Raw genomic sequence first — 13,190 nt, 5'->3', positions numbered from 1 at the left:
CTGGTGGGGCCTGCGGCCAACAGGCCACAACAGTTACTTGGAAATAGAATAACAGAGTTGGAAGGTTTATCAAAGAGAGATCCCAACCTAGAATTGAGGAGAAATTTCCTGACATGAATAAAATAACAGAGTTGGAAGATTTGTTTTGAGAGAATATTCTGATTCTACAAGCACAGGTAGTCCTTGATTTACAACAGTTCATTTAGTGACCATTCAAAGTTACAACACTGAATAAAAGGAGATTTATGCCCATTTTTTCCACACTTATGGCCGTTGCACCAACCCTATATGGTCACATGGTCAAAATTCGGACACTTGGCAACTGACTCATGTTTATGACGGTTGCTGTGTCCCCGGGTCATGTGATCCCCTTTTGCGACCTTCTAACCAGCAAAGTCAATGGGGAAGCCAGATTCACTTAACAACCGTGTCACTAACTTAACAACCACAGTGATTTACTTAACAAATGTGGCAGGAAAGGTCATACAATGGAGCAAAATTCACTTAACACATTTCTCACTTAGCAACAGAAATTTTGAGTTCAATTACGGTCGTAAGTCGAGGACTACTTGCATTCAATAAGGTCTAGTTTTTTTACAATGATAAAGAACAGTATCAAAGAAGTTACAATCTGAAAAATCTTTGATGTCTTTCTTTAAGGCAGCGGTTCTCAACCTGGGGGTCGAACGGCCATTTCCCAGGGGTCGCCAAAGCCCTCTCTCGCCCCCCCCCCCGCCTTCACTCACCCTCTGCCTTTGCTGGATCGCCCGGTCGCCGTTCGCTTACCCCGCCCACTCCCAATCTATTGCTGCTCGGGAGTCCCAGCTGGTGGCTAGAGGGAAAAAAAACTTTAAATTCTTGCCGCGGGGCTTCAAAGAGCTAGCTGCAAAGAGGTAAATTCCTGGAGCAAATTTTTTTCCCCCTAGCTATACTGAAAAGAGAAAGCGAAAGCAGGGTCTTAGCTGCAACGTGACAAAATGAGGCAGAGAGGTTTCTTTTTCTTTTTCCTCACCAAAAAAGGTAGGTACAAAACTGCAAACAATGGGAAATTTAGGGCAAGAGGAGGTTCAAGATTTTAAAACACAAAAGAAAAAAAGCTCTATTTAACTAGGGAATTGTAATAATTGAGATACTATTAATTGTATATTGTGTTGAAAGCAGAAATGGTTAAGTTGTGGTTTGGAGGAATATATGGGGGAAATTATTTGGTTTATTATTATTGGTAAATATAATTAATTGATTTGTAAGAAATTGGATTGCATGGAAATAATTGGAATATTCATGTTCATATTGATAAATATACAAAAAAGATAGTTATATAACTAATTGATTTATATTAAAATGTTGAATTTGTATTAAACAACTGTATTACATAATTAACCAATGTGAGGATGGATATAAAAATAGATGACAATGCGAAGGGGTATAATATAGAATAGAAGGGAAAAATTGAATTTGATTAAGATTAGAGATGAGGATGAAGGGTAATATTGTTTTTTTAAAAAAATAGTTGAATAAATATGGTAAAAAGGAAATATAGAAATTGTAAATTTAATTGAAATGACTAAATACTGTGTTGGAAGAAATATCCTTCTGGGTTTTGCTCCAAGTGGGGAAAAAGACACTGGAAACATGGAGACTGCTTGGAAAGATGGTTTAATGGTGGACAGGATCACATGGCTTGATGGGGCCCATTGTGTTAGTTTCTGTTGCTATTGTGTTGCAAATGTCCTTTGACAAAGGATTGACTTTCTGCCTCTGGCCCATTAACAAAGGGTGGGGGGCAGGAAGGTGGGAGCTGCTTTGTCTGTAAAATATGCTTCTCCATTTCTCATCCAGGTAGGGAAATATAATATTCTGCCTTTTTAATATTTCCCAAAATATTTCATTCTTCTAGGAAAGGGGTGGCTGCTAACCTCCTACAACTGTTTAAATTTGTGGACTGGCCAAATACTCTGTTCAAAGAAAATATGTTGTATGTTTGTATGTGTGTTTCTAATTATTGCTATTTATTGCTATTTGTTCACTTTTATTCTTTAAAGTTTAACAATTCATTCTTTATCTTAATATCTTTATATTTGTTTGGGGTTGGCTTTCTTTCCTTTCATCTTTTTTATTGTACAGCAATCTTTCTCCTCAAACCTACCACCTCTGTCTTTTCTTTCTTACTTACTTTCTCTTCCCCCCCTCTTCTTCTTCTCCCTACTTCCTCTTTCTCCTTCTCCTCCTCTCTTCCTCCCTCTCTTACCTTCACTCCTATTCTAATTTCCCTTCCCTTCCTTCATCCCTCTCTATTGCTGTATCCTTTTATGCATATGGACTACTCAGAGGGCTGAAAAAGTTATTTTTGACTGGTCCTCGCACTTTTGACCAGTCCTAGAACTTACGACTGTCCTCACAATTTATGTTTTTGCCCTATCTTGTCACCATGGTGAAGAGAAGCAGTTGTGAAATGAGTGACACGGTTGTTAAGAATGGTACAATGGACATAAATGATGACCAGTCATAACTGCGAAGACCGGTCAAAAGTGCGAGGACCTGTCAGAAATCACATTTTTCAGCCCTCTGGGTAGTCCTTTTGTGCACAGGGACTACTCAGAGGGCTGAAAAAGTTATTTTTGACTGGTCCTCGCACTTTTGACCAGTCCTCAAATTTACGACTGTCCTCACATTTTACGTTTTTTGCCCTATCTTATACCATGTTGAAGAGAAGCAGTTGTGAAATGAGTGACATGGTTGTTAAGAATGCTGCACAGGCATAAATGTGAGGATGGTCATAAGTGTGAGGACCAGTCAAAAGTGCGAGGACCTGTCAGAAATGACTTTTTTTCAGCCCTCTGAGTAGTCCCTATACACATAGCCATCATGGCCACCCGGTCACATGACCAGCTAGCCACGCCCACCCAGTCACATGACCTCCAAGCCACGCCCACAAAATAAGCCACGCCCACAGAACCGGTAATAAAAGAAATTTAGAACCCACCCCTGGTTGGGGGTCACCACAACATGAGGAACTGTATTAAAGGGTCGCGGCATTAGGAAGGTTGAGAACCACTGCTTTAAGGGGAAGTTAAAAACAGCCTTGGTAGTACAGTGGTCTAAAGCACCCTGTTATTAAGACCAGCTGCCTGCAATTACTGCAGGTTCGAATCTCGCCAGGCTCAAGGTTGACTCAGCCTTCCATCCTTTCTAAGGTAGGTAAATTGAGGACCCAGATTGTGGGGGCAATAAGCTGACTTTGTATAAATATATACAAAAGGATGAAGGTTATTGCTTAGCACATTGTAAGCCGCCCTGAGTCTCCGGAGAAGGGCGGCATATAAATCAAATTTTTAAAAAAAGTGATATAGAAACGTTTTCAATAGGTAAATAAATACTATTTTAAAAAATCAAAGTCATTTGAAAACTGAATGATGTATCAGAAAGCTAAATGTGTATTAGTCTGGAATGAATGTGCTGAGTAATTAGTGCAAGCTTGTGAAACATGCCAACTTTTTTAGAATTATGAATGATAAAGAATCTACAGAAAGACCACTCTGTAGAACTATCACAGAAATGGCAGGATTCCATGAAAAATTATCTCTTGAGGGTGACTGGATTCCTATCCAAAATTTGCAGTGTTTATTTCCTGGAAAGCCCAATAAATCTTTCATTTATACCTTGAATAAAATGAATCCAGTTTTGCTCACCACGTTACAAAAAAGATGTCGAGACTTTGGAAAAAAGTCCAGAGAAGAGCAACTAAGATGATCAAAGGCCTGAAGACCAAAACATGAAGAACATTTGCATGAATTGGATTTGGCTAATCTAGAGAAAAGAAGGACTAGGTGGAACATGATAGCAGTATTCCAGTATTTGAGGGGCTGCCACGAAGAGGAGGAGGGTCAAGCTATTTTCCAAAGCATCAGAAGGCAAGACGAGAAACAATGGATGGAAATTGATCAAGGAGAGAAGCAACCTGGAATTAAGGAAAAACTTCCTAACAGTGAGGACAATTAACCTGCGGAACAGCTTGCCTTCAAAAGTTGTGGGTGCTTCACAGTGGTGAAATCCAAATTTTTTTACTACCGGTTCTGTGGACGTGGCTTGATGGGCGTGGCTTGGGCATGGCAGGGGAAGGATACTGCAAAATCCCCATTCCGTCCCCACTCTGGGGTCAGCCAGAGGTGGTATTTGCCGGTTCTCCGAACTACTCAAAATTTCTGCTACTGGTTCTCTGAACTTCTCAAAATTTCCGCTACTGGTTCTCTGAACTTCTCAAAATTTCCGCTACCGGTTCTTCAAAACCTGTCAGGACCTGCTGGATTTCATCCCTGGAGGTTTTAAAAAGAGACTGGACAGCCATTTGTCTAAAGTTGGTCTCTTGCTTAAGGAATAGTTGGACTAAAAGACCTCCAAGGTTCCTTCCAGCTCTAGTCTGTTTGATTGATTGATCGTAAATCTACTTTTGTCAGATGTGAAACCACTCAAAAATGTATTACTACCGTAATATCCAACTATGTTTAATTTGCCACTGCGGAGACTTCCTACCTACTTCTCTAAAGTCCTCATTATGCTCGGTGAAGTAGGATGTCAAAAGGAAGATTACAACGTCTCAAGGAATAGTTAAGAGAGTTTAAATTGGGTGAATCCAATTTACACCGTTATCTTTGAGCTTAGGGTAATATGCTCAATCGTTCCACTGTTCACAGGATAACATTTCAGGACAAGGAGACCATTGAGAGAAATCTTATTAAAACTGGTAACGATGAGCCAGCGTGAAAGAGAAGTTGAAACGGAGACAAGAACGATCTCAGTGCCAGGGCTTTTCTTCCTTCCTTCAGAAGTGGGAGATAATATTCATGTTGGATAAAGTGGAACATCAAAATCCCCTCTGTGAATTCAGCTGCATAAATTGCTGTGACCTTATTCAGTTCAAACAAATGAGATGTTAATAAGGGAGAATAATATTTGTAGCTCAGGGTTGACATGAGGGGGTCCTTGGGGCTCTCTGAGCTTGGTTGTTTTCTTGCAGATGTTTCATTACCCAAAATAGGTAACATCATCACAGCTAGAAGAAAAAGGTGTTTGTGGAGAGGAGGAGGAGGAGGAGGAGAGGGGAGGAGGAGGAGGAGGAGGAGGAGGAGGAGGAGGAGAAGAGGAGGAGGAGGAGGAGGAGGGGGGGGAAGGAGGAGGAGAAGGAGGTGGAAGAGGAGGAGGAGGAGAAGAGAAGGAGGAGGAGGAGAAGAGGAGGAGGAAGAGGAGGAGGAGGAGAAGAAGAAGAGGAGGAGAAGGAGGTGGAAGAGGAGGAGGAGAAAGAGAAGGAGAAGAAGAAGGTGAAGGAGGAGGAGAAGAGGAGGAGGAAAAGAAGAAGAAGAAGGGGAGGAAGAGGAGGAGGAGGAAAAGAAGAAGAGGAGGAGGAGGAGGTGGAAGAGGAGGAGGAGGAGAAGGAGAAAGAGAAGGAGGAGGAGGAGGAGGAGGAGAAGAGGAGGAGGAGAAGAGGAAGAGGAAAAGAAGAGGAGGAGGAGGAGGAGAAGAGGAGGAGGATGTGGAAGATGAGGAGGAGGAGAAGGAGAAAGAGAAGGAGAAGAAGAAGAAGGAGAAGGAGGAGGAGGGGGGAAGAGAGGAGGAGGAAGACTAGGTAGCACCAATTATGTTATCTAGTTTGAATAATGAAACGTCTCCAAGAAAACAACCAAGCTCAGAGAGCACCAAGGACCCCAAATGAGATATTATATACAGATTGATTTACAACCATAATGGAGCCTGTCCATTATGGTCGTAAGTCATGAAAGTCGTAAGTCGGGCCATTACTTGACCAACCTGATTTTATGACCATTTTTGCAGCAGTCGTTAAGCAAATCACCAAAGTGGTTAAGGGAATGTGTCTTTGTTAAACTAGAGCAAAGTTATTGTTCACTAGGGGGCCTTTTTTGATGAAAACTGGAAGTAAATGCCATTTTCCGGCCAAAATATTGTAAATCATAGTCATGTGATCACGGGACACAGAAAACGGGGATAAATGTGAGCTGATTGCTGAGTGATTGAAATACAGTCACATGACCTCACAGCGAAATCTAGTCACATGACCACCTTCCCTGCAGCCATTGGAATTTCAGAATCGGGTCATAAGTACCTTTTGGGGGAGTCTGTCATAACTTTTGAACAGTCACCAAGTGACGAGTCATAAATTGAGGTTTACTTATAGTGATATGTTGGGGATTATTTCAGAAGCTGCTCTGAAACTCCCTTATTGGAAAATGAAAAAAATGGGTCTCCAATAAACATCAAAACACAAAGACTGTAGGATTTAGAACAGGGGTGTCAAACTCAAGGCCGGGGGCTGGATCCGGCCCAGGGGATGGTTAGATCTGGCCGGTGGGGCCACTCTGGAAACAGCAAAGGACCGGCCCATGGTGCCTCTGCCAGCGAAAATGGAGCTCGCAGGCCGCGGGCAGTACCTCCCAAACTCCGTTTTCACTGGCAGAGGGTTTCAGGAAGCTGTCACAGCCAAAAAGGAGCTCAGGAGCCCATTTTCGCTGGCAAAGCGCTAGGGCCACCACAGGCACACCCAACACGAGTGATATTGAGCTTGGCCACGCCCACCCTGGCCATGATTTGACACCCCTGTTCTAGATGTACTAAGCCAGGGATCCTTAATCTTTCTGGGTTGGTGGCCCAAAGCAGGGAAAGAGGGGATGATTTTGTGGGAGGGGCAAGCGCAGGTGCATGTGTGTAGGCGCGCACACCTGCGATGCTCACAGTGCAGAGCTGCCAAAAGGCAGGAGTGGCTCCTCAGGAGGAGGTCTCCTTGAGAGTAAGGCTTGGGGCTAATTGGCCACTCCCTTAGCTTATTTAAGGAGGAACGCCGACTGAAGCAATTTGCAGGGAAAAACTTCATTCACATACCTTTGTGTCTTGTCTTGCTTATCTTATCAGCTTCCTGCACATTGCTTCTGGGCATTCTGCCAACCACAGTAAGCTTTCAGTATTATTCTTTGAATTCTTGGCGGCTGTTAATGCAGTTAATGAACAGCCGTTGTTGTAAAAAAACTGGTTTATTTAGTAAACTAAGGTTTGAACAGACTTTGTGTGTGCTGCGTTCTTTGGGGTCCGTAGCTGGAGCAGAACAAGGTTGGGGATCCCTGTACTATATGATATTTTTACTTAAGTACAGGGAGTCCTCAAGTTTATCTGAGAAGATCACTTGACAGCTGTAAGCAGGGGGGCTTTTGCACAGGTACGCCTGGTGCGCCAGTTGTGCCCTTTCCTAGACTGGGATGCCTTCGCCACGGTCACTCATGCCCTTGTTACTTCTCGGTTGGATTACTGTAACGCCCTCTACATGGGGCTCCCCTTGGGATGCACCCGGAGGCATCCAGAATGCGGCCACGCGGGTTGTTACGGGAGCCTCTTGTTACTCCCGTGTAACACCTCTCCTGCGCGAGCTGCACTGGCTGCCGGTGGTCCTCCGGGTTCGTTTCAAGGTGCTGGTGTTCACCTATAAAGCCCTACATGGCTTAGGCCCGGGGTACTTGCAGGACCATCTTCTGCCATCCTCCCATTGTTCTGTGCGCTCTCACAGAGCGGGCCTCCTCAGGGTGCCGCCAGTCAGACAATGTCGGCTGGCGGCCCCCAGGGGGAGAGCGTTCTCTGTGGGAGCGCCAACCCTCTGGAACAGTTTGCCCACCGGGCTTAGGACAGCCCCTGACCTCCTCTCCTTCCACTGCGAACTGAAGACGTAGCTTTTTCATCAAATGGACTGACCCGTTGAGGGTTTTTTTTTACATTGTAATAATTTTAATTAATTTTAATTGGATTTTAATTTATATTTAATTCATATTGTTGAATTTTTATCTTGTAAGCCGCCCGAGTCCTTCGGGAGAAGGGCGGCATATAAATTGCAATAAAATAAAATAAAAATAAATCACGTGACCCCGGTACATTGCAAACGTCATAAGTACGAGTCAGTTGCCAAGCATCTGAATTTTGATCACATGACCACGGGGATGCTGCAACGGTCATAAGTATGAAAAACATTTTTCAGTGCCATTGTAACTTTGAACACTCACTCAACAAACTGTTTTAAATCGAGGACTACCTGTATTATCTTCCATTAATGGCCAGGGGTCGGCTTCCAAAGATTTAGCAAGGGGTTCTCTGCCCGGTTGCTGGGTGGGCGTGGTCATGGTGGGTGCGGCCTAGTCAGCCTTTTGCACCACTGTGTGTGTGTGGGGGGGGGAGTTGTTTTTGCCCTCCCTGGGCTCTGGAGGCTTTTCTTGAGCCTCCGGGAGGGTGAAAATGGCCTCCCCAGGCTCCAGAGACCCTCTGGAGGCCGGAAACAGGCCCATTTCTGGCCTTCCCGATCTTCCGGTAGACCTGTTTTTCACCCTCCCTGAGCCTCTGCATGTGCCCTGCACTTACCTGGCATCCAAAACGGGCCACGTGGGGACTCCTGGGAGGGGAGGGGAGGGGTAGGCGGGGCCAGCCAGGAGTGGCATCTGTGGGTTCTCCAAACTGCACAGATTCTTAGCTAGAGGTTCTCCCGAACCCCTGCGAACCCCCAGAAGCCCACCCCTGTTAATGGCCCTACCCCTTAACTGCAATAAGAACAGGATTTGCAGCTTACCTCTTGTTAAGAATGGGGTTAAAGTCTTTCTAACAACCATAAAGCAATTTATTTTAAATAATAGCGCCATCGTACCACTCTAAGCCACCAACCCTCAAATTAAAAAAAGAAAGAAAGAAAGGATAAAAGCATGCCTAAAAAGAGATTAAAGGATTTCAGGAACCACTAAAAGAGTAAGCGAAACCAATCTAACAGTTCTCATCCCCAATCATAATCTATCGTTGATGCCCTAGCTAGAATAAGCAGAACCTCAAATGAGATGCTGGAATTCAGATGCTTTCCTGTTCGTGCTTCACCAGAGCACTTTGGCAGCCAGTACAATAATAGCAAAGGACTCAAAATCCATTTCTGGCTTGATTCCACAAGGATCCATTCAGGCTCTAAATGGAGTTTTACATCTGCATCCATCAATGCAGCAGTCAATTATGGTTTTAAGGAAAAAGCAAAGCAGAAAAAGGAGGGCGCCGCATTTTGTGGGAGCAAAAAAAAAATCACTTGGCTGATTTGGAAAGCTTTTTACACATTTGGAAGTCACAGATCAAGCCCTGGAGTTATTTGAATCACTCTTTGGGGCAATCCTGCCCAGAACACAAAGTAAATTGAAGGTTGAAGTGTCAGCAGAGATAATCTCACCCTTTAATAAATAATATTGTACACAGAAATGCTTAATGGACTTTTAGTGACATCAGGACTGAATTGGTGATACTTTGTAGATTTGTTTGTGGATAAGAGAATCTGGGATGAATGCTTGTAATCTTGAAGTAACTAAATGTGTTTAACTTGTGATATTTCCTTCCTTCCTTCCTTCCTTCCCCCTCCCTCCCCTCCCTTCCTCCCTTCCTTTTTCTCTTTCTTTCTTTCTTTCTTTCTTTCTTTCTTTCTTTCTTTCTTTCTTTCTTTCTTTCTTTCTTTCTTCTCTCCTTCCTTCCTTTTCATTCATTCATTCACTCATTCATTCATTCATTCATTCATTCATTCTCCCTCCATTTCATTTTGTTTTTGGAATTAACTGGTTATCTTTCAAGTACAACGTCTGACATTCAAGTCACTCATACATTTTCTCCCTAAAGTCATGCTAAAATTTCCCACAAAAAGAGAAACAGAAAGAAAGGATATCTTGCTAAGTACAAGAATGGGAAACATTTTTTGCTACAGATTATTAGCAGCAGGCTGAAAGTTTTGCACAAAATTTGTGAAGTGAAACATTTGCACGACGCCTTGACCTTGGTTAGTGATAATCTAGGTTCATTCTAATGTTGCTGTTTTCTTTTGCATACATGGCTTTACATGTTGTGCGAACTGGACCCATTTGGTTATTTTATGTTTGAATGCGTAGGGTAGATCCAGAAAATGGATTATTTCATCTCTTCTTTGCCTCAGGCCCCTAACCTTAAAAAATCATAAGCAATTTTCCCCCACTGTGTTTGAATTGAATAATCTTTATTGACATTTTCCTGTATACACAATGGCACATATTAAAATGAAATTCTGATGCACTGTATGTATCAGATGAATTAATTCTGGCGGAAGGAGATGATCTTGAAAGTAAGTTGCAATCAAACAACCCTGTTTCCCCGAAAATAAGACCTCCCCAGATAATAAACCCAATCAGGCTTTTGAGCGCATGTGCTAAAATAAGCCCCCCTGAAAATAAGCCCTCCCCAAAAATAAGCCCTCCCTGAAAATATTTAAACGCATGTGCAGCCAGTTCCGCCATTTTGTCTGGTTGGGGTTAGGGAAACAGAGCTGGAAATCAGGTAAGATGGCAAGAGGAGCCCCGTCTTGCTCCATGTGCCCCAAAATAATAAGATCTCCCCGAAAATAAGGCCAAGTGCTTATTTTGGGGTTCAAAAAATATTTTTAATCTTATTTTTGGGGAAACACGGGTATAGGCTTATAGTTCAGTGTGTTGTACAAACTTGCACCACTAGATAAATTCAGAAAATCATTATATCCTTTAACTACAGGACTATATTTTGTATAAACAGGGCTCCTGCCTTGGACACCGGAAAATCAAAACCAGTCAGATTAGACAACACACAATGGGGTGAAACAATATCCTCACCTATTGTATGACAGCATTCCAAAAACTAATTTGAACTAATAGGAAAGGCACCAAGTCCAGAAAAATTTGGGAGTAGACTATGCCAAAAAAATGTTTAGGAAACAGCTCCAAGAAGCCTCTGGAAAGGAAAGGGAGCTTTTGAGCTCGGAAATAATTCCCTGGTCCAAGAACAAAAAAAAAAAAAAAAAAGAAAGAAAGAAAGAAAGAAAGAAAGAAAGAAAACATGATCAAGTGGAAGTGGCATTTCTTTCCACGATAAAGGGCAAAAAAAAGGAAGATTGTGTTACCATTGTAGGCCCAAATGTCTTGGCATCAGTTGTGGCTTATTTCCTGCCAGGAGAGCGAGACGGGCCATTAACAAATCAGCTCTCCGAGTTGGCAGGGGCAGCTGTCCCTAAGGGCAGGCCGAGGAATAAGTTTCCTGGGAAATTGCAAATCCTTAAAAAGAGCTTTGGAGGCCATGAAACTGAGAACATTCTGCAGATCTGGCTGAAGGACCCTCAATTGATGCTTCCTCTACATATTTGTGATGATTCGGGGCAAGGCACGGAGGCAACACAGTCAACTGACAGTTCCAACTCCGCTTTATTGCTCCAACTTTCCCCCAAATGCTCCCATGTTTATGGCCAGTCACAAGCAAAGCGCTCACACACACACACACACACACACACACATACATATTTCCAGCAGCCTCTGGCTGCAAGTAGTCCAGCAAAACACTGTTAGCACAACGGCTTCAAGGCAAGAAGTCCAACATGTTGTCTGGGGAATTCTGGGAGTTGAAGTCCCACCATCTTGAAGTTGCTACGGTTGAGGAACAATGTTCCAGAGGAGAAATGGGGTACGAATGCAAGAAACAACTGTATATCATGGCTTAAAGGTAGAGACCAGGAGGAAACCTACTTACCTTCCCTACCTGTTCGGAAATGCAGGTGTCACATGCACGCACGGACCCTCTGTGCATGCGCAAACCCTTCTGGACATGCGCAGAGGGTAAAAAAAGGTTACTTCCTGGTTAAAACCAGGAAGTAACAACGACCGGGCGGGTGGGCAGAGGCTCGCGCTGACATCGCTACCAGTTCTCCGAACCACCCGCCACCATCGCTACCGGTTCAGTCGAACCGGTCTGAACCAATAGCATTTCACCCCTAGTACAGACTTCTTTATGCAACTCAAAAAAAAAAAATGTAGCTGCTCAGGCAAAGGAGCTGCCAATCCCCACTTCCTGGGTTCTACCTTTTTTGAGATGCTGTCAGTTATTCCGTGACCTTCGTGGGTCAATACGAGAATGCAACAGATTTATCTTAAAACTGGGGCATGACCGCTGCCTCTTGTGTGTTCTTGAGGACTTGTTCTACCTGAGCTTCACATCTGCAATGTTGGCGAGAGTGGAAAGTTTCTGGAAATTCTGCAAATGTTTGTGATTAGTCATCAAATTTGCCATCAGCGGTTGCAGATCATCATGAAAGAGGCGATGAAAAGATTCTGTAAATACCCATATTAACTTCATGCCAGATTTGGGGGGTGAGGTGGGAGAAGGCAGATGGAGGCCAGGTCATATCCTTCTCCTTTTTGGTTGCCACTTTTAACTCCAGAATACACAGAATCGAGACCTTGTAGAGCAGTATTTATTTATTTCTTCCTCTTTTATACCTGCTTTCCTCTGAAATCTCTTGGTGTCAAGTAACCAGGTTCCTACAACATGGCAGTTTAGGCAAAAGGGGAATTGAGTTACATATGTTTCAGTGTGCTGTTTGAATTGGCCCACTTTTGTGCTTGAGAGGATGTACTTCCGTGGTTGCAACACCTTATAGTAAGAGAGTCACTGTGGTTTGATTTTCTAATCTGAGAGTTGTGTGGTGCAGGAATTTATGTTCTGCTACTGACACCAAGATCATCTTTATCCTTAGACTGACCTTAAGAGAAGCCAACTGGCTCAAAGTCATTTTTTGAACTCTGTAGTTGAACTTGGATTTTTTTCCCAGCCATATTACATGATTTATGATAAACTTTTGGAATTAAGAAAAGAGAAAAGTGATTTTTGTTGGAAAAAAAATAGAGTGAAGAACATACCGTTTCCCTGAAAATAAGAGCCAACTGGAAAATAAGCCCTAGCATGGTTTTTCAGGATGCTTGTATTATAAGCCCTACCTCCAAAATAAGCCCCCGTTGTCAGCCAGATGGATGCATTTAGTACCATATTTTCCCCAAAATAAGACCTAACCAGAAAATAAGCCCTAATGCGTCTTTTGGAGCAAAAATTAATACAAGACCTGGTCTTGTTTTCGGGGAAACATGGTAGAAGGCAAATAAAGTATTGGCTTTTCTTCCTTTCTCAGTATTTCTGTGCTCTAAATGGTGCTTCACAAAAAAAGGGAAGGCAAAATCAACACCTATATTTCTATTCTTGATGCTGGAATCCCCTCATCATCTTTGCAGAACTCTTCCAACTGAGAATTATTTGTAGGCCTCTTTGCATAGAGGGCATATTTGAGATCTTCCCACGGGTTTTGAATT

The sequence above is a fragment of the Pituophis catenifer genome, unplaced genomic scaffold (assembly GCF_029215685.1).
Source record: "Pituophis catenifer annectens isolate HBS135680 unplaced genomic scaffold, rPitCat1.0.hap2 SCAF_3, whole genome shotgun sequence".
Lineage (NCBI taxonomy): Eukaryota > Metazoa > Chordata > Lepidosauria > Squamata > Colubridae > Pituophis > Pituophis catenifer.
This window is presented reverse-complemented; position numbering follows the sequence as displayed.